At 48.7% G+C, this 27,460-nt stretch overlaps 2 long non-coding RNA genes across 3 annotated transcripts; one reads left to right on the top strand and one right to left on the bottom strand.

Moving 5' to 3' along the window:
• LOC123613549 (uncharacterized) lies at positions 1-20,373 on the top strand. Of its 2 annotated transcripts, XR_012502291.1 has the most exons (4): positions 1-828; positions 15,616-15,744; positions 15,875-16,002; positions 19,456-20,373. It is a non-coding gene; the product is annotated as an uncharacterized LOC123613549 (long non-coding RNA). The 2 variants fall into 2 exon arrangements; XR_006720916.2 differs by lacking the exon at positions 1-828 and having other exon boundaries at positions 12,139-15,744.
• On the bottom strand, positions 20,160-27,460 carry LOC123613550 (uncharacterized). The gene is made up of 3 exons (XR_006720917.2): positions 24,187-27,460; positions 22,091-22,157; positions 20,160-20,296 (listed from the first exon to the last, which is right to left on the bottom strand). It is a non-coding gene; the product is annotated as an uncharacterized LOC123613550 (long non-coding RNA).

A 27,460-nucleotide genomic window follows, 5' to 3' on the forward strand; every position in this document is an offset into this window, starting at 1 on the left:
GCGGAAGTGTTCATGTAAACAGTCTCTACCTGGCCTGCATATGTATCTGTGGCCCTCTTGTTCTTTGAGACCCATCTGCGGGTCCCTCCTTCTCAGGGCCTTCTGGGATGCTGTCTGGGATGAGGTCTCCATTGCCATGTCCCCCCGTGGCGCCCCTGAAGATGGTTTTCTGGGATGACAGTGTTACAATGAAGCCTTAATTTTTTGTTTGCAGGGCTGTCTCTTCTTTCTGGGTGCAAGTTCTTTGAGAAAAATCTCCTGGTCCCCAGTGTGTCCCCAACACCCAAAGCCTGGCTGGCACACAGAAGACGCTTCATAAACATTGACAGCATGGATGGATACATCCCTGGATGGCAGGCTGGCTGGGGGTGGCTGGCTCTGATCTCCGATATAACTAGATTTAAACCTCATCCTCTCCCGGAAATCTCTGCTGACCACAACCCCCAACTCTGGGCAGAAGAATCCTGTATATTTAAGAGCCAGAAGCGTGCTCTGTAAGGATCCAAGATTTCTCCATTGCTTTCTTGGGTTCACAGAACTGGCTTTGGGGTTACAGGTAGGAGACAGATAGATAGATCAGTGACCAGAAAACGGGAAGAGAGGGTTGAAACTCAATAGCCAATGAGAAGGAGAAAGATCGATCAACAGGGCGGGGCCTTTGGGGTGGCCAGGCCCTTGGGTCTGGACAGGTGCCAGCACTGTGCTCGGCTGGGCTGGACAGGCGTCTCGCCAGCTTCCCTGACATCCCCACCCTGTCCGCATGCTCAGTCACGTCCTGCCCGTTGGCCACGCTCTCCACGCTCGCTGCGTCAGCCTCACAAGATGCAGGTAAGCCTCTGGCCCAGGCGCAGGTGAGTCTGGCAAGGGTCCCCTACTGGGTAGGGATAACTGTGAGTGTCACTGCCTCTCCTCCTGCCAAATACAGAAACCCCCCATTTCCACACGGGGGCACTCACTCTGTCCGCAAGCGTTTCCATCTAGATGTTAGGTGTCAATTAAAAACAATTTCACGGCATTTTTATCCTGCCTCTTTCCAAGAAGCATTTGAAACCTCATTCGTCACCCATTTGCCCAACAATTCAAGGAGCGGAGTATTCTATGTTTCACTGAGTGCAGGAGATGGAGGACGGCTAGGGAACCTCCACCCTTGGTATCTGGTGGGGCAGGTGGGCGGGTCGTCACCACCCTAATTACAGTTTCCCCTACCCGGGTGCTGATCCCACGTCAGGCCCTGTTCTTAGGGCTTTCCATATTTGAAGCCTCAAAACATTCTTGTGAGGGAGATACTATTATGCGTCCAATTTTATGAGGAAAATGGGCACAGAGAATTTATGTGAAAAAATGTCACACAGCGTGTTGTTTGGTAGGGTTGCCATGGAGAAGGAACACAGCCTGGGCGGCCAGAGCCTCAGAGATGTAATTTTCACGGTTCTGGAGGTTAAAAGTCCAAGATCAAGGTGTGGCAGGACTGGTTTCTTTTGAGGTGTCTCTCCCTGGCTTACAGATGGCTGTCCTCTCTCACCGTCTTCCCTCTGTATGTCCGTGTCCTCCTCTCCTCCTCTGATAAAGGGCCCCTGTCATATTGGATCAGGGCCCACCCTAATAACCTGCTTTGAACTCGATTAACGCTGTAGAGACCCTGTCTCTACATACAGCCCCATTTTGAAGTCCTAGAGATTAAGACGTTAACATATGAGTTTTGGGGGCCACAGGGGCAGAGCCAGGATTTGACCCCAGGTGGGCAGCTCCAGAATTCACGTGCTTGGGCCATGAGCTGCCTCTGCGCTTTGTATCAGCTAGTGATGTCTGCCCTGGACAAAGTGCAGAAGTGTGACCGGATACACATGGTCGGAGTATTTGCCACCCCTGGGTTAGTCCCTTCCCACCATCTGATTAAACCTTGTAAAGTTAGCCAATAGCCAGGTAATAGCTCAGAGAGCTCCACTTGGTGAAGTTCTCCTCCAGGCAGAGCTGGAAGGGAAATACACGTTGATACATGGATCCTCTGATAAGTTGTCCAGAATTGAGCCCAGAAGTCTAAACACTTTACATACTTGGTTTTTTGTTTTGGGGGGCTCTTTGGTGTGTGTTGTGTTTTTTTGTTTTTGTTATTTCCCTTTAATAGAGGTACTGGGGATCGAACCCAGGACCTCCATGTGCTCTACCACTGAGCTGTCACCCTCCCCCCACCCCCGACACTGGACATTGTTTCTGATCTTCCCAACAACTCTACAGCGGAGCAAGAGCACACCGTTGTACAGACTAGGAAACTGAGTTTCGGAGGGTTTAAGTGACTTGCCAGAAGTTTACTGAATTGTTGAGTGGCAGAGCTGGAGGCGGCCATTCAGCCAGATTGTGTTCCCACGGGGCAGAGGGGAGGACCATCCCGCTGGGCAGTTATGGAAGCTCGCTTCTCCTTGGCCCTCCCGAGCAACCTCCTCAGCCTCCATTTGGCTTTGGCCCTGGGACTCAGCCTTGACTCTCACCAGACAGTTGGGTGGTTCTTCCAGGGGTTGGGAAATGCCGGTGTTTTGTCCCAGAGAGTTCAGCTTGGGCTGCAAGCACGTTCTCCACGGACTCACTTTTAGAGAGTCATTCCTCTGCATGCAGGGGCAGGGCCGGGTGCTGACTCAGGGCAGCCTGGATGGTCGGGGTTGCTTATTCTAGTAGAATGGGGAGTGTTAATACCTGTGTGCCCTGCACCAGCTCCTCGCCTGCAGGGCAAGAATCTGAGGGCTCTTAGCAGGCTCACTGTGGGAACTCAGGTGCCCTCTCTCCCCATCACCCGCACCCCTTCTTTGTATGACCTTTGTGCTAATTTTGCAAGTGTTTTAATGTTTAACGTTAAGTAACTTTGAATAGGGAATACATTTTAATAGGTTAAAAAATAAACGATATAAAAAGTACAAAGGAAAATTCTGATTCCCACGCCTGTCCCAACCATTGAGTTCCCTCACTTCCATCATAATAAATAACCACTTTTGTTACCTTTGTGTGTGTCTTTTCTGAGTTTCCTAGAGAAAACCCTCACATATATGAACATATATGCTTATCACCCCACTTCTGCTGGGCAAAAGTTAGCAGTTCTGTATATATCACCTTGGACCTTGTTTATTTCAAGTAACAATATATTCCCGAGGCTTTTCCCTTACAAAACATAAAGCATGTCCTCCTTCTTTGTGACATTGCATAAATTCTATTGAACAGATTACTGGGGTATTTGGTTAGTATTTACTTGGTAGATATCAGATATGTTTCTAACTTTTTGCTACAAATATTGTTGTAATAATACATGTCACATGGTAACTGAGCAAGATTATCAGTTGGATAAATTCCAAGAAGTGGGATTGCTGGTTCAAAGTGTATGTGCTTTTATAATTTTGCTAGTATTGCCAAATTGCCCTCCATAAAATGTGTGCTAATTTACATAGTCACCAGCAATGAACCAGTTTCCATCCAATCTCACCAACACAATGTATTATTAATATTTAAAATTTTAAATAAACCCAATAGGTGAAAAGTGGTATCTCAGTATTATTTTAATTTCATTTTCTCTTATTTTGTGTCAAGAGCTACATCTTTTTCATATTTTAAAAGTTATTTATGTTTTATGTCATTATGCATTTGTCAAAACCCATAGAATGTACAACATCAAGAGTGAACCCTAATGTAAACTATGGACTTTGGTTGATAATAATGTATCCATGCTGGTTCCTCAGTTGTATCAAATATGCCACACTGATGAGGGATGCTGAGGGTAGGGGAGTATGTATGTGTGGGTGGGGAGGGCTATGTGCAAACTCTCTGTATTTTCTGCTCAATTCTGCTGTGAACCTGAAACTCCTCTAAAAAAATAGTCTATTATTTTTCAAAAAAGTCATTTATGTATTTTATTAAGAACTATATATCCATATCTTTTGCCCATTTTGGGGTTATTAGTCTTTTTCTTGTTACTTCTGAGAGATCTTTACATTTTTGAAAAATTAAAAGCTTAGTCTATAACATGCATTGCAAATATTTTGCCCAGTTTGAGGTTTTGTTTTGTTTTGGTTTGTTTTTGGGGTTTTTTTTTTTTTTGGCCTTTTGACTTTTCTAAAGGTTTTTATTTTCCTATGCAGAAATTTTAAAAGATTTTATATAATAACATTTATCAATCAATTATTTTATGAACATTAGATTTTGGACCATACTTAAATCAGCTGCTTACCCCATATTTTCTTCTAGAGCTATTATAGTTTACAATTTTACATTTAAGTATTTTACTCATTTTGAGTGTATTGTAGTGTATGAAGTAAGATGTTTAGAAAGATGTCCACACTTGTCTCACTATTTTTTACACTGTTTTCCTTTGCTGATTTAAGAAGCCATCTTTGCCTTATACTAAGTTACAGAATATGTTTGGTTCTAATTATCAACTTCCTATGCTGTTCAGTTGGACTTTATGTCTCAGTACCACCCTAACTTAATTAACAATAATTAATTGATTATTGAGTTTCATTACACATTTTAATATCTGAGAGGACGGGACCTCCCTCATTGTTCTTATTTTTTGATCAGATTTTTCCTTGTTTGTTTTCAATATGAACTTTAGAATCATCTAGCCTACTTCTCAAACTGAAATGAAAATTTGGCATTTTTATTGAGATTACATTAAATTTAGAAATCCACCTAGAGAGAATCGTCGTTGTTACGAAGGGGAATCTGCCTTACCGAGGGCAGGGTGGCTATTCATCTGTTCAAGTCCACCTCTGTGTGTCTCAGCAGAGCTTTATATTTTCTCCATAAGAGCTCTTGCTTGTTTCCTTTCAAGTTTATTACTAGATATTTTACCTTTTTATTGTAATCGTAAAATTGTTTTTTCTTCTACTATGTCTATTTTATGAGTCAGGATTAGTCAGTCAGTAAAAAGAAATCCTGTTTGGCATTTTATTCGAGAGAATTTACTACGGGAATTTGTTTCAGAATTACTGGAAGTGCTGCTGAGGAGCCAAAGAGAAGGGGTTTTACTTTGAGATCAGGAAGCTGCTCACGCCAGAGGGGAGAGCTCAGAGCCTGCTCTGCCGCTTACATGGGGGGCGGGGGTGGGGGGGAAGCCTGCTGCTGTCAGGTGCCAGGCAGGGGGGGTCCCTGAAGATTTTAGCTGCCCCAGCCAGGCTGCTGCTAGTGCACTAAGGCATCTGCCAGGGGCACTTTGCCTCTCCCGCCCTGCAACGCCAGTCTCTGCCAGTGCCTCCTACTAACAGGACCTAATAGGAAGTAGGCTCCAAGGAGCCTGGAAAACGTAGCTTTTGGTCTTCTAGCCCTCAAAGTTCAGAACGGAGTATAGAAGGGAGGCTAAGAGATAAAGTTGTTTGTTTTTTTTTTAAAGTTTATCTTCTCACTGTATATAGGTCTGTGTGAAAATTATTTATTTTTATAGTACTTTTTTCCTGACCACTTTACTGAATCCTCATCATGTTTGTTAATAGTGGCTCATTTGGATGCCTTCTTTTTCCAGATATGTTTTCATATTTTCTTCAGAGTCATTGTTTTATTTTTTCCTTTCCCAAACTTCCCTCTCTACATTTCTTTTAGAAATGCTAATCGTGTAATGAATTGCCTTGTACCATCAATAAGACACTAACTAAAATTGGCAACAGTGAATTTAGTTATAAATTCACAATAGCAATATTGAAAACATTGGCAATAGTGAAATAAAATTGGCAATTTTCACAAAATTGGCAATAGTGAGAATAGTTAGCCTGACTTACTGCCTTTAACAGGATCGTATCTGTTTCCTCATTAAGTGTGATGTGACTTTTAGAGACACATTTTACCATGTTAAAGAAATACTCATCCATTCCTATAGTATTACTTTAAAAACATTCAAATTGCTGCATTTGTCAGATGGATTTTCCGTTTCTGTAAAAATGAACTTACGAGGTTTTCTCCTAGGTCAATTAATGTAATAAATTAAGAGAGTTTACATTTAAGAGTATTTAACACATTCTTAAATTTTTGGATAAATTTTATCTAGTCAGTGTATCATTCTTTTAATGTCCTGTTAGATTTCATTTGTTAGTGTATTATTTAAAAGTTCTGCACTGACATCCGTTAGTGAGACTTGTCTCTTTGCATGGAGCTGGGCTGTCAGGAGCACATGGCCTGCAAGGTTGCAGTAACAGGAGAAAAAGGAGGAGGGGGGATGACTTCACACCAACACAAATCACTTTTGCTCACAGTCCATTGGCCAGAAGTAGATATAGGGTCCCAAACAAAGTAAAAAGGGTCATGTCCGTATGGGGCGAGCATTAACATCTTCTGCCGCAGGTGTGATGGGCGGGGTACGTATGTTATAGTGGGACCACTGTTAACAGTGGGAGTCCAAAATGCTTTCTGCTTTGGGGGCGGGGAGGGGATAATAAAAATTGTTTTATGGAAGACGTGTTAACTCGTTTGACCCTCACTGCCCCTCAAACGAGGTAGGCCAGATTGTGACCCTTGTGCACAGCTGACTAAATGAGGGAGATTGAAATTAGAGAAGCTTCTCTAGATCATTTTCCAGTGAGATGCAGCCAGGTCACAGGGGCCAGCACCTCTCAGGAAGGCTCACGGCACATGGGTGATGAGAGCCGGCTGTCTGATTCCACACTCCCTCCTGCCTCACCTGTCCTGTCTCACAACTTCTTTTCCCAGCTGATGACTTCACTCTCCCCTTGGGGCTTATGGGCGTTGTCCTCTGGCTGGAATTTGGCAAACCCCAGGTCTTAGCTAAAGAAACAATGGGCCCCAAGAAGTCAGATCTTAGCCCAAGGAAGCGTCCCAGGGATTAACTGTGGAGGTTTTATGAAGTCGGAAAGCCAGGCAGGGAGGTGTCTCTTCTTCCAAAGCTACTTCCCAAATGCACAGATAAAACAGCCAGCTCTGTTGCCCAAGGACACGGTAGACTCTGCAGAGCCGTCTGAAGGCGGGTCCCCAACTTTTCCAGGAGAGGGTGAGTCACTCTAGGAGAATCTACGCTGAGGTCGGCTCCAGGTGGCACCCCCAGAGCTTTCCCTGCCTGGCTGCCAGCACAGTATAGTGTACACGCGGGCACCCCTTGCTCGGACAAAAACCCCCTTGCACGTCCTGGGGCTGGGGAGTGGGAGCAGTAGGACCACCTGGGGAGCTGGGCTGGATTAGGGTCCAGTCCCACGGAGCTGATCTGGGGGCAACCATGGGCACTCTTGGGGCCTCAGTTACCCATCTCAAAAACGGGCACAGTATCACTCATCTCCCGGGGCTTGTACGAGATTAAACTCAGGGGTTCATTTATTTTTTCAGTTATTCCTTCATCTGTTTGCTCATTTGCCTTGAGGCTGACCATGTGCCAGGCATGGAGACTCTAGTGGAGACGTGGAGGACAAGGGCTCGCCCTAGCGGAACCCGTGTTCCAGCGGGAGGAGACTGGTATGATAAGATGATCTGGGAAGCCAGGGAAGCTAGAAGGGAAACAGAGTGAGAGGGGGTGGCTGGGGGACCACCTTCCATGAGATGCTGAAGGGACCTAAAGGACAAGAGGCATCCCATGGGGTGGAACAGAGAAAGGTTCTGGAAAGAAGAGAAAAGGAGGCAGCGGGTGGGCTGCAGTGCAGGCAGGAGGGGCTGGGTGGGTTGAGAGGGAGGCTCCCCAGGCCATGGTCATGGCCAGGAGCATGGGTTCCCTCCCAGGGTCCAGGGGGGCCTGGAGGTCCACAGCAGGGGAGCTGGGAGATGATGTGAATGCTGTGTGCAGGTGTGGGGCAAGGGTGGAAATGCCAGGATCAGTGAGGAGACCACCGCAGCCGTCCTGGTGAGAGGGGACAGTGCGAGCCCCAGCCTAGGGTGGGCAGTGGACGGAGAAGGAAGGGATGGAGATACATTTGGAGATACATTTTTGGCTCTACATAGACCCTGGTGCATAACAGGTGCTCATTAAACATTATTTCCCTCTGCTGTGGGCTCTGAACATGATTCATTTCCACATTCTCCCTGCCTAGCTTGGCCCTTGCATACAGTAGATGCTCATGGGCATTTGTCGTGCTGAACTAAATACCTTTTACCTGTGTGACCTCAAGGAAGTCCAGTAACCTCTCCATGCCTCAGTTTCCTCATCTGTAAACGGGGCACAATACCAGGACGAACCTCATAGTGTCACTGTGAGCATCCAAGGAGTTAATAGAACAGTCCCTGATACTTGGTAAAGATTATCAAATGGCAGTGGTTATTTTTATTATCATTATTTACCATTATTTACATCTCCCCTTCACTCCCACCCTCACATACACCATGCTTGGGCTAAGGTGAATGACCTAGAAATGCTACCATTCCCAGCATGGTCTATTGTACAACAAAGTTTACCCCACACCCCGCCCCACTTAAAAATCTCCCACTGGACATCCACACAAGTAAAACAGTTTCTTATCATGATCTGAGCCCAGAACCTACTTCCATTTTGCATAGACTCTCAAAGCAGTTCATATTTTCTGAATTTTCTGGACTGTAGCTACCATGCAAATCAAGGGAAATTTGTGCTTTGTTGGTTTTGGGGTCCTTTCAAGTGTTGCCTACTGTTTTGGAAAATCACATTGCTCCGAGAAGCGCTTTGCGTCACTGACAGAACACACCCAGCCTGGCCGGCATTTGTAATTATTCTTGGTGATTTTTTTTTATTTATAGGTGTAGGCGATGTGACTGCTTCCTTATGTTTTCTAGTACAACCCTGCCCGAGTATTTGCATATTGAAATACGTATCATTGAACTGCAAAACATTTCCTTTTTATTCCCCCTTTGTATTCAAGTTAGAGCATCATATGTATTTTCTTAAAATCATCTGTACAAGCAGATTATAATATGATTTTGATTTCAAGATAATACAATGTACTTTTAAAGGGGGACATGGAGCCGTGAGTTTTTTCTAGGAAATAAGTGGGTCAGGAAGAGGAAGTGCCTTGGGAGAGGATCATGGAATTTCAGGCATGTAAACATCCCTTGGGGAAGTTACTTGGTGCTCCTCCAGTAATTCCTCCCCAGCCTCTGCTGCGCTTTCTGCTGGCTGCTAAGACTCCGGCAACATCCATGTGGATGTTTTAAGGACTTTTTGCCCTTAAAAGTCTTTAGAAATAAGTTGTTTTGCTCTTCAGGATACGGGTTGTGGATGTTTGTCTTTCATAAAGAAAGGTGCCCAGCTGGCAGGTGGAAGACCTCAATTTGAGTCCCCCTGTGCCACTAATCTTGAGACATTGCCCTTCTCTGAGCTTCTGTTGTCTCATCTGTAAAATCGAGACTAATAGTCCTATCTCTGAAAGGGAAGCATTTTGAGGTCTGTAAGGAGCCATATGAACACGAAGCAGCTTACCCAGGAGGCTGAGCCCACAGGCCCTGCAGGGAGTAAGGCCCCCCCCTCCGCCAACCCCCGGAGAGCAAGGCATGCTGGGAAGGCCTCAGGACTGGCTCTGTCCACCAGCTGGTCCTGCCACCCTGGGGTCTGAGCTCTTACCCTCAGTTTCCCCATCTGCAAAGTGGGTGCAGGACCCAACTCACCAGATATGTCCTAAGGCCTATTTGTCCCCCACAGTCCCATGAAATTACTTTAAGGTTAAACATGTTCGCAGAAAGGAGGAATCAATTTATTCAGAAAAAATAATGGAAAGAAGCTAAACCCCAAATATTCCATGTGTCTATAGAAATAGCCTCGGAAGGAAAAATTACTTCCAGAGAGGAAGGTGATGGCCATCATTTCCATGTGCTGTGTAAGCTCTCAGGCAGGGCCCCTGTGTCTGGAGCGGTGAGCAAAGGGCTTTCCCTCCTCACATATTGGGTCAGCACAGGGCCCGCCATCTGTTTTGATTAGCACCTTCCCTGAGCAGACCCCTCGGCTTGCTCCCAGTCAGTGACGAGATGGGTACAGAGGACAGCTAAGCGCAGGCTTGTACGCTATCTGGATGTGTGAGGGAGCCCCCAGAGCTGTGGGAGCACCAGGCAGGGCCACCTAACCCAGGCAGGACAGGCGGGTGTTATGGGAGGTGCTGAAGAGCCCACGGCACCTGAAATAACTGTTTTACATGAAGGGATGGATTAGAAAGCATGGTAGTTCCAGGCAGTGGGAACAGCCTGTGCAGAGGCATGGAGGCATGAGAAAATGTGGTGTGCTTTCAGATTGATTAGTAATAGATTTACTGAGCATATAGTATGGGGGTTGGAAAATCTAGATTTGATCTTGACTGGGTAGATGGGGGCCAACCAGGAAGGCCCTTATAAACTCTTATAAGGAATTTTCATTGCCTTTCAAGCAAAGAATACCATTGTGGGATTGCAAGCAAGAGAGGACATAGATTTATGTTTTCAAAAGAGCTTGATGTCTCCCGTTGTGTGATGGAAGAACCAGAGCAGGGAGAAATGGTTGGTGGCCTGTTATAAAGGGAGAAACAATGACAATTAAACTGGGGCTCTGGACATGGATGTCAATAAGAGGCGACTGGGCTGAAAGATGCTGAGGGAGGCAGGAGAGGAAGGAGTGACTGGAGTAAGCCGAGATGGCTGTGGCCAACAGGTCCCTGGGCAGAGAACTTTAGCCCAGAGGTATGGAGGACAAAGCTTAGGCACTTGAGATTGCAAGATGATGAGTTTTATATGGGTGGCAACTGATGTGGGGCAATGTCACTGGAATCTTTGGACCAATCCTGAGAGTTAGTTGGCCCTGGGATATTTGTTCTTCAGAGAGAGAAAGTGACTTGTTCAAGGTCACATCTCTAGAAACCAAGCTATGATTACATCTGCTTATTAACCGAGACACTGAAGGACAGAGGTTTGAGAGGCCCTCCCAGAACTCTCGACTGCCTGGCACTGTGTCACTGAAATGTGTTTCAGCATCTAAGGAAGGGTGTGGGCTGTCCTCATGGAAGCCCTGCCTGGAAATCATCGCATCAGGAACCCCACGAGCTATCCCAGGAAAGGAGACACAAAGCCCATCACACTGAGCAGAAGGGCCTTTGGTTACTATGGTGACAGGGTAGGGATGGTGAGAGAAGCTTCTTGTTCTGGATGAAAAAAGAAAAAAGACCCACACACAAACGAGGTGTGGTTCCTTCTGTGATAAGCTATAAAATGCATTCACATATTCTTCCCCAATATGGAAGCCTCTCTTCTCTTATCTCTTCCCTTTGGCTTGCAAATTTCATTCCTGCTAAATAGGTCAGTTGAGTTGGAAACATTAATTGTTTGTGATGTTGGATGCCAAGGTTCCTGCCCGGGCTTCCTCGCCTGGCCCAAGTCACACACCCTTCAAAGCCCAGCTCAGATGTCCCCTTCTCCTCGAAACCCCCCACCTCCTGCTTGCCCACTCCATGGCCCCTACAGCGTGCCCTAGGTGGACCGAGGATGTCACTGACTCTTGAACCCTCCTGCAGTGCTAAAGTGCCTTTTCCTGTGGGTTCTCCCCTAGACTCTGAGTATTCCATTCTTTGTATTGTCCCACCTGGGATGTGACTGCCACCAAATTGTTGAATGACTCAATGAACAAATGGATCAATCTATGCGTGAATTTAAAGGATGCTAATAAGATACTGTAATGAAAACCCTGTCTTTGATACATTTTAAATGTTTTATTATAATATAATTTTTTATGAAACATGCATACTGGGTCCCAGAAAAACCCTATGGTGCCTGTTTTAGTTTGTTCAGGCTACTGTAACCAAAATACCATAGGCTGGGTGACTTCAGCAAGAAGCCTTTCTCTCTTACAGTTCTGGAGGCTATGGAGTCCAAGATCAAGGTCCTGGCAGATTCACGACCTGGTGAAAGCTCGCTTCCTGGTTCACAGATGACTATCTTTTCACTGTGTCTTCACGTGGTGGAAGAGGGTCAGGGAGCCCTTCGAGGTCTTTTATATAAGGGCACCAATCTCATTCACCAGGGCCCCACCCTCATGGTCTAATCACCACAAAGGCCCCCATCTCCTAATATCATCATGTTGGGGGTTAGAATTTCAATACATGAATTTGGAGGGGGACAAACATTCAGTCCATACAGTTCTCAGGGCATAAAATGAAAAATAAGTCTTTCTTTCACCTCCTAGTACCACTCCCCAGATGTTCCAACCCTGAAAATGATTTCTTGTATTTTTAGAAATGTCCATTTTGTATGTCTTATGTGACTGGGGACAAGTTATTCAATTAGAAGAAATAAACAGAACAAAACAAAATGAAGTAAAATTTTTTTATTCTTATAGCAAGTACCATGGAGATAGATCAGTCTCTATTCAGAGTTACATAGAGACCCATTTTATGGTTACACCATAATTTATTTGATGAGTTTCTTTTTTTGTTGTTGGTTTTTTTTTGGGGGGGGGGTAAGTATTAGGTTTGTTTGTTTGTTCGTTTGTTTGTTTAATGGAGGCAGTGGGGATTGAACCCAGGACCTCATGCATGCTAAGCATGTGCTCTACTGCCGAGCTACACCCTCCCCCCTATTTAATGAGTTTCTTTCAGAAGACGAGGGTGATATGCCAATTTACAGGTTCACCTTGAGCCTGTTTGCCTTCATCCTCACCAGTATTAGGTACTATTTTATTCATTTGGGGGCCTCATGGGGGTGACTTCTGAATGAAAGAAGTGGGTTGTCAATGTGTATCCATCCTTGTTACTCACATTGTGTCATACTTAGCAATTAACATGCCTAGTCACTGTCTCCAAAGACTGTGAAAACGCTTCAGAGGCAGGGGCTGTATCATGCTCCCGTGTGACTCTCAACATGTTTGTGGAACGAATGAGTAAACGAACATATGAGCTGGGTGATGTGAGGCAGGAAGGGTGGCCAAATATTTCCTGACGCAAGGTCAGTGGCATAAATGCCAAGTCCGTTAAGATCTCGTTTCCTGCATTGTGTTCCACCAAGTCAGTGCGACAATTTATTTAGTCCACTATTCGAGTTCCTTTCAATCTTTTACTTGCTAAACAACACTGTACACTTCTCCGAGTATTACCTTGCTAAAATATCTTGGAAAATCCAAAATATGGAATTGTTGAATCAAAAGATTCACCACTCTTAGAGATTTTTGATACCTCTTATCAAAATTTCCCTCTGGGAAATGTACAGAAGTTTCCACGCCAACAGTGCTCTGTGAGTCTTGGCAATGCCTTCTTCCGTTCCTGGGTCGGGAAAAATTAGATGAAATTTAAAGGCGTATTTCTCCAGTTATTAGCTGGGTTGAATACATTTTTATATGTTTGTCAGTGATTTGTATTTTTTATGTGAATTATGTGTTGTCTTCCGCTGCCAGTTTTTCTGTTGGGATTTTGTTGAGTTTCTCATTGTGGCAGAAGGTTCCTTTGGCATTTCTGGTGAACCATGTCTCCTGGCAGTCATGTCTCTGCTCCCTTCTCCCCTGAATCTGGGCTGCTTGGGTGACGTACTTGAACCAACAGAATGAGGCAGGAGTGACACTGGGACAGTGTCAGGGCTCAGCCTTCAGAGAGTCTAGCAGCTTCTGCTTTGGCTGTCTTGGAAGCCAGCTGCCAGGCAACTAGTCCCACCACCATGACACCCCCATACTGCCGGAGGCCCCTTCTGGTTACACGAACCAGCTGTAGAAGAACGAAAGGAAGAAAATCGAGGCTTCATCTCACAGCTCTGGCTCTGGCAGCCGGCCAGGTGCGTGGCCACCTTGGAGGTGGGTCCTGTAGCCAGTCCAGCTCTACTTTGATGACCGAAGCACAGAGCAGAGGGAGACAGCCCTGTCCTGCCAAGCCCTGTCCAGCCACAGAAGCAATAGCAAATATTTAAAACAATTCTTGTTTCAAGCCACTCATTTGGAGTAACTTATTATACCTCAATAGAAAGCCAAAAATGCCTACTATTTATACAAATTGTACAGATTAAATCTTATACATTGAAGATACGAAGTGTCAACAGTTAACCATGGTTAACTATAGCTCATTTTATTTTCCCAGATTTTGTTTGGCTCTTTATTATAGCTGATTGATTTAGCCAAATCCATTCCTTTTTCTCTGCACAGTTTCAGCTTTTGAGGTCATGCTGAAAGCTCTGACTCACCTCGGTGAAGTGCAGTAATGCTGTATCTCTAATTTGGTTTTATTTATTTATCTATTTACTTTTCGACGCGATACTGAACATTTCTGTTAATCTAGAGCTTACACTGAACCAAGGCAGGGTTAGAGGATGGGTACCCAGGGTTTTTCCCAGACCTGAGATGAGAAGAACCGGGAGGCAGAAGCTGTGTGAGGCAGCACCAGCGGCTGGAGGCAGGGGCAAGTGATGCGGGTGGGCGGGAGCCAGGAGCGCTCCAGATGCCCCCACCTGCCCGGGTCCTCTGAGTTCACTCCGATGTGACAGTGGTGCCTCATCCCCAGAGCCTGTCTTCTGCTCAGTTCCCCCTTGGGTCCCCACGGCCAGTGCTGACAGGGTCACAGAGTGTCCCTCACTAACACCACCAGCCGTAACTCGCCCTGGAATGGGCTGCACTCAGGCCCATCTGGGAGCCACTTCCAGGTGGATGAGGGGACTGTGAACAAGCCTAGGGTGTGAGGAATCCTTCATGATGTCTGGCCTGATCCTGACCAGCAGCCAGAGTCAGGGAAAAAATACAGAACACAAGAGGTGCAGGCAGGAGACCCAGTTCTGGATTAAAACACTTACGATGCACCGTATGGAGCACACTGCGTGAATCTTGGTCAGGTTCTGATTGGGGGAAAAAGAAATTATAAAAGTTATTTGGGTGACCATTCTACACATTTGACTGTGGGCTGGATATTAAATGATATTAGGAATTTATCATTAATTATCTGAAATGAGAAGATGGAATGTGGTTACGTTGAGACAAGGCCCTTATTGTTAGGAGATAATTTGTTGAAGCATTTGGGGGTAGGTGATCATGAGATCTGCATCTTACTTTCCAAAGGTCCAGCCAACAAAAGCAGCAATAAAAGTAAACCGCAAAGGGTCCTGAGTCTCAAGTAGTTAGAAGAGTGATCACTGTATTGTTTTCAAAAATAAAAAATAAGAGGCAGGCTTGGTGCCAAGGAAAATGAGATACAGTCTCTGGGTTCTCACTCGGGATTTTGTTACGATTCTTGAGAAACTGCTGGTCGGTCTCAGTGGTGCAGGCCCACCCCAGGGCCGAGTTCAAAGTGGGTTGGTGGCAGCCCAGCCTCAGGGTCTGGGCGGGGCCGGGGAGCGTCCTCCCTCATGGAGCTGAGCTTCAGGTCCCAAGTATCCTATGAATTCATCCCCGGCAGCCCTCAGATGCAATTTATGGAAACTCTGGGGACTGGACCAGCCTGGACTGGGAGCCCAGCAAACCTGCTACCAAGGCGAGCTGAATGGAAGGGTGTAGACGTACGTGGTATTCCCTCGCCCACTGTAGGCGCCATGGTGCGAACCAGGGCCTGGCCCTAGTGACCGCTCTGGCCTCCTTCCTCTGTCCTGCTGGGCTGTCCGGTCCATCGATCACTCTGTCACGCACTTGTGCCTGGCAGTTGTTTTCTAGGGCATGACTTAGAAAGTGGGACAGGGATCAGGATTGACCGGTGAAGACCAAGAGCACTTCCCCACGGGGCTGGAAAGGTCATTGGCAGTTTATTTATTCATTCACCCATTTAGTCATTCATTCAAGATCATGGCTCTGATCAAGCGCTGGTGACCTGGAGGCTGGAAGATACAGGAGGCCCGGTGTCTGCCGTGGCGGCACTCTCGTTCTTCACAAGCCCAGCATGGGCTGTGCCTTTCGAGGTAAGCATGGCATGGGCGAAGAAGGAGGAGGCGTCCTACCAACCAGGGTGACGCAGGGAGAGGGCGGAGGCAGGCAGCGAGGCTGGTGTCATGAATGCTCACGCTGATCTTCACCGATGTCCTTCCTCAGGACCGTGAAGCGCAAGCATCGTCTTCCTTAACCCTCCCCACGACCCTGAGAAGAAGCTCTTGTTCTCGTCCCCCATCACCCAGACAAGGCTTCGAGGCTGAAAGAGGTTAGGTAACTTCCCCTAACAGGTAAGCCACACAGAGGAGATCTGAACCCACACATGAGGCTGCCCACTGCCATGTGGAAAGGGCAGGTGTGGCCCAGACAGGAATACAAAAGCCCAGAGGGGGAGAGCTGCCCATTAGAAGGGCAATGAGTTTGGCAGAGCAGGGCAAGGAAGGTGAATGGTTGTGAACTAAGAGGGCTCAGGCCACAAACCCTTTATGAACTCACTTTGCAGAAGTGGAGACTGGGCTCAGAGAGGTTAAGAGAGTTGCCAAAGACACACGGCCCCAGTGGCAGAGCAAGAATTTAGACCCACACTCTCAGCATGAGGACCTGTGGCTTTTTCCCCTACTAGGGTGGCCTGAATGACCTTGGTCTTGAGTGGAGCCAAGGTCAGCTGGGTAGTAGGGCGGGAGCGGGTATAGGGGGAGGGGAGGGAGCAAGTATCTCTTTTTTTCCGTTTCTAGGTAAATAAAAAACTGGGTAACAAAAGTGCTGCCTAAGCGTAAGCCCATGTGTGCTCAAGGCCACGTACAAATGTGTTGGCTGGGCTGACTGGTCCAACTCCTCTGAGATGGGGCCAAAGCAGGCAAATATTTAACCAAGGAGGGGAATGTATGTCCCGTGGTTGCCAGATCCTGCAGGACTCAGCTCCAGTGCTGACCCCAGGCACTCCTGAAAAGTGCTTTGTGAGGTCCCTGCCTGGGGCTGCCTTCCCTCCTCCCTCTCACCTGCCCTGGAGGGTGCTACCCGGCAGCTCCCAGCCAATAGGGTGCAGGCTCTAGCCTTTTCTGGGGCCTCAGAGCTGGTCAGCTAAGGCGAAGTCATCTCCTATAGTCAGGTCAGAAACCCTGATATGTACAGATGGGGAAACTGAGGCCCAGAGCAGGCAACCCCTTGCCTAGTGTCACACCAGCAGAAGAGGGATGCAAACTGCATCTCCCGACACCCATTCATGGGCCTCACTCTTCCTGCCTTCACCTGCTCAGGTTGTTATAACAACAAGTGTTGATTCCGCACACTTCTGCAATTGGGAAGTCCGAGATCAAGGCAGGTTAGGTTCCTGGCGAGAGCCCTCTTCCTGGTTTGCAGATTTCCACCTTCTCACAGGTGTCCTCACAAGGTGGAAAGAGAGTTTCCTGTCTCTTCCACTTTGTATAAGGGCACTAATCCCATCATGAGGGCTCCACCCTCAAGACCTGATCTAACCTGGATGACTTTCCAAAGGCCTCACCTCCACATATCACCACATTGGGGTTAGGACTTCAACGTGAATTCTGAGGGGATGTGTTCACTCCAAAGCACTCCCCAAGATTTGGAGGACACCTCAGGCCCCTTGGCTTCTTCATTCTTCTGCAAATTCTCCAGCCCACCTCTCTTACTATCTAAAACTTTCTGCTTTCTCCCTGGACTCCAGTTCCCTCCTCAGGGGATGCAAAACCTCTTCATTCATCTGCGCAGCTCTGGAGCTGGCCCAGGGCCTGGTACAGGGTGGGTGCTGAGTAAATAGCTGTTAAATTCATTTAACTTTTTCCTTTAATGCATCCTACATTCTGCTTCCAGATTAATCTTTCTGTGGCTATGCGGGGGGAAGTGCACAGAGTACTGCAGCCTGTACAAAGGCCCTGGGGCACAAGTATTCACAATCAGTGAATTTGGAGGAACTTGGAGGCCAGTGTCTGGAGATGAGAGCAAAGGGGAGAGTCATAGGGCAGTGTGCCAGTGTGCCAGGGCCTCCAAGAATAAGGCATCAGAGACTCGGTGGTTTAAACAACTGAAGTCTTACAGACCAGAGGCTCAAAGTCTGAGATCAATGTGTCAGTGTGGTTGATTCCTTCTAAAGCAGCTCTCCATGCTTGTAGATCATCATTTTCTCCCTGCTGTGCCTCCATAAAGTCTTGTGTGTGTGTGTGTGTGTGTGTGTGTGTGTTTGTGTGTTTGTGTGTGTGCTGTGTGTCTGTGTCCTAAACTCTTCTTCTTATAAGGACAACTATCATATTGGACTAGGGACCCCCTTAATGATCTCATTTTACCTTAAAGACCATGTCTCCAAATATAGTCACATTCTGAGGTTCTGGGAGTCAGAATTTCAAAGTACAGGTTTGGGGGAAGGGAACACATTTAGCCAATAACAGGCAGGGTCTTGGAAGGCCTTGTAGGGCCAGAAAGGGAGGATGGACTTTATTCTAAATTGGTGTGAAGCCAGCAGAAGGTTGGGAATAAAATGGTACATGGCTGACGGAGGAGGGGCAATGGCTGGATTTGAGGGATGTTTTGAAGACAGAAATGATGACAGTACCCGCTGACAGGTGACCAGGTGTGGGATGTGAGAGACAGAAGTTATGAAGAACATCTGGGTTTTTGTCACCAGTCATTGGGTGGGTAGGTGCACTTACACACCAGGTCCCACATACTTTACAAAACCCACCTCCTCCATGAAGCCTTCCTTGATTTCCAGCAGCAGTTTATCTGCCCTCACCTTGCTGGTTATTTTCATCCACCATGCGCTTCTGCTCTGAGGCAAGGACTCTGGCTTTTTTATGCCATCCCAACTTCAGCACTTGGTCAAATGCCTCGCACGTATTAGATGGTCAATGAATATTCCCTAAATAAATGAAGGGACATCTCTTTGACTTCTACAGCATTTGAAAATGCAAATACTTAGGAATGAGGGTCTGGGTCCTTATTTAAGCGCTCTCCGTCACTCACTCTTTAATCAGAATTAGTTTTGCACTGATCTCCTAGCTCCTAGCTGGGATGAGTCACTTTGAGTGATGAGGGTTTTGACTGAGTCAGGGTGTTAAAATAAAAACGTATGTTGCCCGGCAGGGTACCTAGCACTCAAAATGTGAACACCTACTCTGTGCCAATCACTCAACCGCGAGATCTGTGTACCACACACTTAGCTTTCCTGTGACGTGGGCTCTGTTACGCCCATTCAGCATTCAAGGACAGTGAGCTTCGGAGTGAGTAAATAAAAAATAACCACATAGCAAACAAGTAGCAGAAACAGAATTCGTCACGGGTCCCCTGGGGCCCAAACCCATGAGACTGATGGGGCTCAGTCTTTGTGGGGAGGTCCCTGCACATGGGAGAATGGGGATGGGCGGAGAGCCCAGAATGAGGAGCCCCAGGGAGGTAAGAAGGAAGAGGGGAAGCTAGGGCCTCCTCGCCAAGTCTGACCTACTTCTCCGTTTTGCTGAGAGCAGCGCTCGACACCGGCACCGTCTGGCCTGGACGGGCCTTCCCCAGGCTGGCTCTGAGCGAGGCTATAGTAGGTCAGGCCCGTGCGGGGCCAAGTCCACCCATCGACCTGCCCTGATAAAGCTGGAGCAGATGTGGGGAGCGGGGTGGGGGAGGGGTGGGAAATGATCTCTGGGGTCCCAGGCTGTCTCTGCAGCAGACCTCGAGGCAAGGCCATGCCCACAGGGCAGTGGTGCCCCAAGGGTCTCTATTTGCTCTTTCTCTCCACTTAGTGTTAGAAAACGCTTCTGCCCTGGGATCCTGGCTCCCCTGGGGTGGCCTGCCTGAGTGGAGCAGCTCAGGAAGAATAAAAGACACTGCACGTGCCTGTCGTTGCGAGGCCCAGGTGTAGCCATCGGAGGAAACTCACAGCAGCCAGGAAAGGAGAGGAGGGAAGTGAACACATCACCCAGGAGCCCGTGGGCCGGAGACCGCCACTGCTGACAAGCGCACGCCTTTCCCCGTGTACCTTTTCTTGATGCAGCAAGGGAAAGCGGAAGTCATTCACTCATTCATTCATTCTGCTGGGCACCAGGGACTGTTCTAGACTCAGGGAATGTGTAGTATCAAGTCTCTTCTCTGGGACAAATTTGAATTCAACTCAGCCTCCCGGTGGCCAGGTGACTCTGGGAGGTGACTTCGTGTCTCTGGACCTGTGGTAAAGTCTGTAAAGTCAGAATCAGGAGGCCCAACTCACTGCATCGCCAGCAGCGTGGGAGGTGATGCCTGGCCCGTGCCTCGTGGATGTGCACCCAGGGTCACAATGGAGACCCTCCCCAGGCTGGGCCTCGGTCTTGGTGCCCACAGTGGAGCTGGTCTGGCCCCAGCAGGCAGCCTGCCTCTGTGCCTTTGGGTTCCGGAGTCTCTGTTAGATTTTGAATCCTGGGCTGCCCCTTGGACAATGTCTACCCTTGTCCCTCATTTTATGTCTTTGGGTCACAAGAGCCAGTCCACACCTGTTCACTTTCCACGGCAGGACCCCATGAAGTCAGAGATTTGAATCCTGGCCTTGGATCCTAGAGACGGTGACCCTGGCTTTCTCATCACCCTCTCTGAGTCTTCCTCTCCTCAGACCTAAAATAAGGAGAATGATAATGACCTCGCGGGCCACTGTGAAGAGTGAGTGAAATAAAGCCTGCAAAACAGTTAAATTAGCACGTGGGAGACACCTGAGAAAGGCTGGAGATTTTATTATCTTAATTCCACTTGGGAGCAAAACGAAAGCTATCAAAGCTCTGCCTGGGAGGCCTCTTACAAGTGTTAGGCTGGGGAGCATGCGTTTAGTGGGTCTCTCGGCTTTACGTTATCATCACCTCCAGTCAGAGCAGCGATGGCTGTGTCTGGGCTGTGATTAGTACCATTTTCAAGGTCGCTGGTCCCGTCTCCATCCTGAAGACATGCTTCCTGTGACCAGCGTCCCAGCGTCTCCCTCTCGCCCTGGCTACCATAGGCCACACCAGAGGCCGGCACCGAAGTCCCCTCCCAGGGCCCCTCCCCAAAGTTGGAGGAGTCTGTGGTCCCTCCCAAGGGCCCTCAGAACTACCCCCTCCTGATAAGTGGTCACTTCCCGTCGCCCAGGACAGACCTGGTGAGGGGTGGGGTCGGGCACAGCCTCTGCTGGGCCCACAGGCCTCTGCCTACGGAGATATGGTTGGGGCTCCCCGACATCAAGTTCAAGGCGGTGAATAAGATCAAACCGCAGAGGACAAACATTATTCCCAGATTAATTCCTTAAATCCTCCCGTTTCCGTCAAGGAGCAGGTCTCAGTTCGGTGTCAGCATTACCACTTCTCTGACAAGGAAAAAGCAGCCTCTGTGCTCAGAACCTTCCCGGGCAGCTGTGTTCAGCTTGAATTTAATACCTCGTTTGCTTTTGATTGTGTTTATTTTTTACTGATGATTTCAGTTTATGACCTGCAAAATGGCTTCTCAACTAAGAACGCTGATGCAACGTTGTCCTTTAATTTTTATGTTTCAGTTTATATAAGGGAGTCCATTAAATTTTTTTTTAATGTGAAGAAATAAATCTTACAAAATGTGCTTGGATTATGGCAAAAACCATAAATGTAAGATGCCAAAGACTACCATTTGGGAAACATTATTCAGACACAAACAGGAATCCAGGCGGGGAGTTATGAGGACACCAGGCAACTAGGATGCGAAGGAGCTGGGACCACCTGGGGAGTCACATTTCTTAGGCACCTACTTTCTCTGTTACTCTTTGCCACCAGCTTGCAAGATGCATTTTCCCTGTTGTGGTTGTGAAAACTAGGTTTCAGAGAGGTTAAGTGACTTTCCCAAAGTCACACAGCTATTTGAAGTAGAGACAGGCCTGGGTCGGTGCCCTTTCCACCTGGCCTGAAGCCTCCCCCATCAAGCTCCCTCTCCCCTCCCCTGCACCTTTGGGGAGCTGAGTTTGCAAGCTCTGAGCTGTTCTTTCTGAACAAGTCTCTGTCCTCAGTCCTTGACCAAGCCCTGATTACTGTGTCTCAACGTGAAGGGGAGGATTCCTCCTGGTGCTGACCAGTCATGAAGCACTGATCCACCTCCTAGAACCGCGTGGGACTCGGGTTTCTCTGGCCAGGGCCGTGCCTGGCCCACCCAGAATTCTCGCAACCAAGGAGCACCTGCTCGCACCCCGGGGCCTTATTTACAGTATGTGACTGAGCATGCCTACAACCTCGTGTGTTTCCACATTTTAAACCTGAGTGCAGAGGCCCAGAGTGGCTCTGTCACTTATCCACTCATCCAGCAGGGAAGGGGAAGAGCTGGCATTCCAGCTTGGTCCGCCTGCCCTTGACTTCCAATTTCAGAGAAGCTCCCATCTCCCTTGACCCTAGTGTCTCTGTAAAAGCCAGAGTCCCTTACCTCCTGGGGCTGGAAACCTCGGCTACTTGATGCACGAGCACTGGTCACCCGCTGTCACCACGGATACCTGGGAAGAGATGGGACTGGGGGATGGAGCGGAAGCAGGAGCACCTGGTTCCTCTCCAGAAAGACCCTGCCCCTGGGAGTACAGACCCTTGGCCTCAAGGGCAGAATTGAGGGAAGAGTCTGCACTCGGAGATCGGACGCCTCTATCCTGGCTCTCTCACTCGTTCTTAATGACCATTGGCAAGCTGTAGCCCCTCAGTTTACACATCTGTAAAATGGGGAGGAGCTTTGGTAATTGTGAACTCAGGGGCTTTATGTGGCCCACAAACATCTGTTTGTTCCTTCCTGTCTTTGTGTTCCATCTCCCACAGCAATTTAAAAAATCAAAATATGTCATAAAAATCCAGCTGTCTGGATTTTTGCTAGAAAAGTGTGATGCTGGCATCACCAGGCTCATCTCCCGCAGGGCAGAAGGTGGCTGGAGTAGGGTTTTGGCCGCCCCTGGGTATGGGATGCTGGATCTCAGGCCTCCCCACCCCCGCTACCCCTTGGGGTCCCCAGGCCAAGTGCCCGCTGTCCTCAGTAGCTCGCTTGTCCCTATTACAAGAGAGGGATATTCCTCAGGATCTGTGTCTTTCTAAAGTGAGAGGGAAAAAGCTAAACAGAGAGTCCACCTAGGATGGGGACATTTTCCCTTTCTCTCTTTTACAATTTTTTTACATTATTTTGTTTGGGGGGAGGTGTGTGTGGGTGTGTGTGTGTGCACGCGTACACGCACGCGTGCACGTGTGTCTGGAAAAGACAGCTCTTCCTGTTTAATATGCAAAGTGGGCCCCTGGTTTCTGTGGTCAGCCGTCTGGCCCTGGAGGCCCTGGAGAAGGCTGGGCTGGAGGGGGGAGGCAGAGGTCCCCTCCAGGGGGACAAGCTCTGCAGCGGCTGGCGGACCACATGGCCGCCCAGAGGGTCAGCCGCCTGGAGGCTGAGTCCAGAACACACTGTTTTGTTGTGTAATTAACACACAGTGTTCATTTTTCGGGCCTGACTTGGGTCTGAGAGCCAAGAGCATTCCTAAGGGGTCAGGAGGGAGCGTGTTTACTGTCAGGCTGTAGAAGGACCTTCCTCCGCTAAGCCCTTGGGTGATGCTATCCAGATCCAGGACTCAGCAAATTCTCCTCAGGCACCTTCTTTGTGCAGGCCCTAAACCAGGCCTGGAGAGCAGGGCCATCCATTAGATGCAATCCCTGTCTTAGACAGCTCCTGGGGCTGTGGGGAGGCTGATCTGCAAAGGGACAAGCCCGGGGGCTAGAACAGTGGTGGGCACAGGGAACTGGGGGTGAGGGGCAGGGAGGCCCGGCAGCCTAGTGGGGTGAATCCAGGGACGGCGGCAGAAGGAAGCACTGACCTCTCCGGCAGGGCCGTGGGCAAGTGTCTTCTTTTGGAATCAATTATTTCTTTTCCCAACTGCAAGTGTAATTCGTTCTTTTTTCCAAAAATGTCAAGTGATACAAAACGTGTAAGTTCAACTGTAAACCATCAGAGACAACTGATGAACAACGTTGGCTGTGTACGTTTCTCTAGCATTTTCTTCCAGGCTTCAGCATAACTGAAACCCCTGAGGGCTCACTTCTCTTCAGGCCTGAAAGTGTCACATGGTTTCACCTATTTAATCCCCTCAACAGCTCCATGGCACGCAGACTACATGCCCATTTCTACACGGGGAAACTGAGGCACAGCGAGCGTTCACACAGGAAGGATGCGGCAGAACCAGGACACCCGGCTCTGAGTCTGCGCCCTTAACCCTGAGACACAGGAAGTCGAGTGACTCCCCCATCCTCTCCCACACTCACCCAGCTGGTTCGGGAGCCGAGGTTGCCACCCAAGCAGGCTTGGACTTAACCCCACTCTCTGCTGCCTTCGACACGATGATTAAACACATACACCTCCATTAAAATATTATTTGCCCAAACCGTCTCAAGGTATGCTCAACATCCCACACGTGGGGTAGAGCTTCTGCCACTTTCACTGTTATTAACAAGCGTATCTGCCGCCTTCATTTAGAAATCTGTTGGGTACTCCAAACTCGAACCTACCGTAATTGATTTGACCCATCTCTTCTTTATGGTTTTTTGGGTGGGTTTCCAATTTTCTGCTCTTACACGCAGTGCTCCCAAGTAGACCTTGGCCAAGGATGATGAACATTTCAGCTGGACTAGTTCCTAGAAGAGGGGCTGCCAGGTCAACAGTGTGGACACACAGCCCAGATGGGCCTGCCAAGCCGCCCGCTGGAAAGACGGCTCCAGGGCTCACTTCCGTCTACTGGAGGAGGAAAGTCTGAGCTGGGTAGTGTTTAAATACCTTTTCCCAGCCTCTATGCACTTTGTGTTTTGATCTGTGTGCTTAGATGGCTTTGGGAAGGTCATTAAAAAATCAATCATGCAAATAACAAAAGCCACAATGTGGTCAGCAGCTGTGGTTCCCAGGAGGACAGGTCGGTTTGGCGGTCCTCGTGTGTAAGGTACATGAAGGTGCCCCTTCCTCCGGGCAGTCCCGGGCCAGCAGAAGCAGCCCAGAGAGCAGAACTGGAGCTGGACTTCAGCCTCCACGTGCACCTCCATGCAGGGCACAGCCTGACCAAGCTCACACATCGTTCTGGCTAGGGCAGTGAGCTGGATCCAGGCTGTCCGGATTTAAATCCCACCTCTTACTTCCTGTGACCCATGTGCCCTTGGACAAGTCACTTAAACTCTATGTGTCAATTTCCTGGTGAGAAATAGAGGCCAATTATAACAGCACTGCCTCCCGGACTGGGCGGCAGCAGTGAGAATTAAGCCGAGCTAGCCAAAGCCCGTAGAGGCGGACGGGCAGACTCAGTGGTGGGTGCTGGGCTGTTAATCAGCCCACTGGCCGGTTATTAAGGAGGTCGACCCCTCTCATTCCTCCTGGAGGTTTGTTTCTCTCCAGCACAGCCTTCCTCAGCCTTCAGGGCAGCGTGTTGTAATGGAAAGAGGCTGGGTTTGAGGACCAGAGAGAAAGGAGCTGACATCCTGACCCCTCCTCGCCATCCGTGTGATCTCACGCCGCTCCCTTTTCTGACCTGACCTTTATTTTTCAGAGCTTTGTAGATATACCTGAGACATAACACTGCATCCGGCCCACGGGGCCCAGGGCCTGCTGCTTCCTCTGTCAATTCAAGGACACCAGGACAGTAGAGGGTGGGAGATAGGGGTTGGGAACCAGGAGGGAAGAAGGGTACATGGAAGAATTGAGACAGGGATGCGTATTTTGGGCTCCCAGGGCAGCTTTGCCAAAGCCATCAGTGGTGACCAAGTCCTGCCTTGCCTGCCTCCCCAGAGCACACCATGGAGCTATCCCGCTCCCGGAAGGCTCCAACACGCCAGGGCCTAGCGCACCCACTCCTCCAAGCCCGTTAATTCTCCAAGACCCAACCTCGCGCCGCCGCCTCCTCCTGGAAGCTTGGCCTTTTTCTCCAAACTGGGATTGTCCCCTCTGGCTCTTCACTTGTACCTTTTTACAGGGGCTTTGATTGCACCTGGATCTCAGCCACCTGTGAGCTGCCTCTTTTCTCCCTGGGAGATGGAAACTTCCCAAGGGCAGAGGCTGGTGCAATGCAGGTGAGGGGTGAGGGCGTTGGGGTCACCAGGTTACCATTGGGCGGTTCCTCAGGTAAGGCACTAAGTCTCTTTGCCTTGGCATGAGTTGGGGAGCACTGGTCACCCTTTGGGAGCACCTCCTCCATCCACCCTGCTCTATCCCTAGTGGGCTGTGTGTATTCTGTGGGTCCTTAAAGAAATGGGTCTTTCTTCCTCTTCTGCTTTTGTAGGGAAGGAAACAGTGGAGACTCAGAGGCAGCAGGAAATTTGCCCCACGACGAGCAGATTGTTGGGGGCAGATCTGGAATCTGAACTCAAGTTTGCAAGTGCGTGCTCTGCTTGACATGCCCCCAAGTGTCACCTCCCTCACAGCCCTGCGGAGAGTCAAAAGAGACATTGGACTATGTCTCCTATAAAACGTGGCCCACGGATTTCAAATAAGGACTTTGACCTGACAGCAGATCTCAGATATTTATTGCCTTGAGCCACCATGATGTGGGTTTTTGAGTCTGAGAGGAGCAAATGACAGCAACCCCTCACCACCAACTCCAACCCAGAGGAGAAACAGCAGTGGCCCGAGCTTAGGAGGTGTGTGTTCACCTCCCAGCGCTGCCCTGACTCTGCTGCTCTCTCCTGAGCCTTGGGAACCATCCTTTCCTCCCTGTTCTCCTGTGAGGATTTGGAAGCAGCCTGTGTGAACACCCCGGTCCCATCACACCCTGTGCAGAAAGCAGTCTTGGAAACTCACTGAGTTTGCGCCAGGGCAAGCATGGGGCCAGTGGTTGACATGAACTATGTCCCCGAATCTTTACAGCCACCCAGAGGTAGATCCCACGACTGTCCACACAGATGAGGAAACAGAAGTATAGAACAGTGAAAGAGGCCCCGGGTTCCAGCTCAGGAGAGCTGGCGGCATTTTTAAACACCAGTCCGGACCCTGTATGCCCACGTGCTCTGCACGATGCTCGCGCAGGGGGTGCTTACGCAAGGACGCAGGAATGTGGACTCGGGGGCAGACATCAGCGGGGTCCCTGCTCTTTCTCCACGCTGCCTGCCCCGGCTGTTTGCAGCGTTCCTGGAGTTTCGAGCTTATTTCTGCAGGCGGGCAGCGGCCTACCCACTCACACTTCACTGCTTTTATGATTTCCACTTATAAACTGAGTTGAAATCTAACCAGATAAGGCCTGACCCAGTAAACAGCCTGTGGAATGACAAATGTTTCTGCTTGTCCCTGCAGCGGCCACACATGGTGCCTCCCGTTGGCTGAGACTGCCTGAGATGTGGTGCCCCCCAAAAAGGCAGCACCCCACCTTTTCTGCAAATGGGGCAAATATGGGCAGAAGAGTCCATTCCTGCAAAACATTTGTTTCTCACCCCATTGGGTCCTTCCTCTAAGGGGACTGGCACAGGCGAAGAGCATTCTAGTCACAGGTCCCTGGGCCAATAGTAAATCCCTGGCTGTGTGACCAGGAGCAAGTTATTAAACATCTCTGAGCATTGCTGTCTTCAGCTGAGACAATTGCACATATTGACCTGGGTGATGAGCCATAATTAGATAGAGAAAGCAAAAACAGAGCAGGCAGTTGGCTACTGTTGGATTTATGTTAATTTTTTTCCTTGCCTTACCGTTAGAAGGAGATAAATTTATCAGCGCTTTTTTCAGAAATGGGTTTTGGTCTGGAGAGACATGTGTTTGTAAGATGTCACTCCTGGGAATGTGATAAAAATTGCTCTGCCACATTGCTTGCTTGCT

The sequence above is a fragment of the Camelus bactrianus genome, chromosome 25, assembly GCF_048773025.1.
Source record: "Camelus bactrianus isolate YW-2024 breed Bactrian camel chromosome 25, ASM4877302v1, whole genome shotgun sequence".
NCBI lineage: Eukaryota > Metazoa > Chordata > Mammalia > Artiodactyla > Camelidae > Camelus > Camelus bactrianus.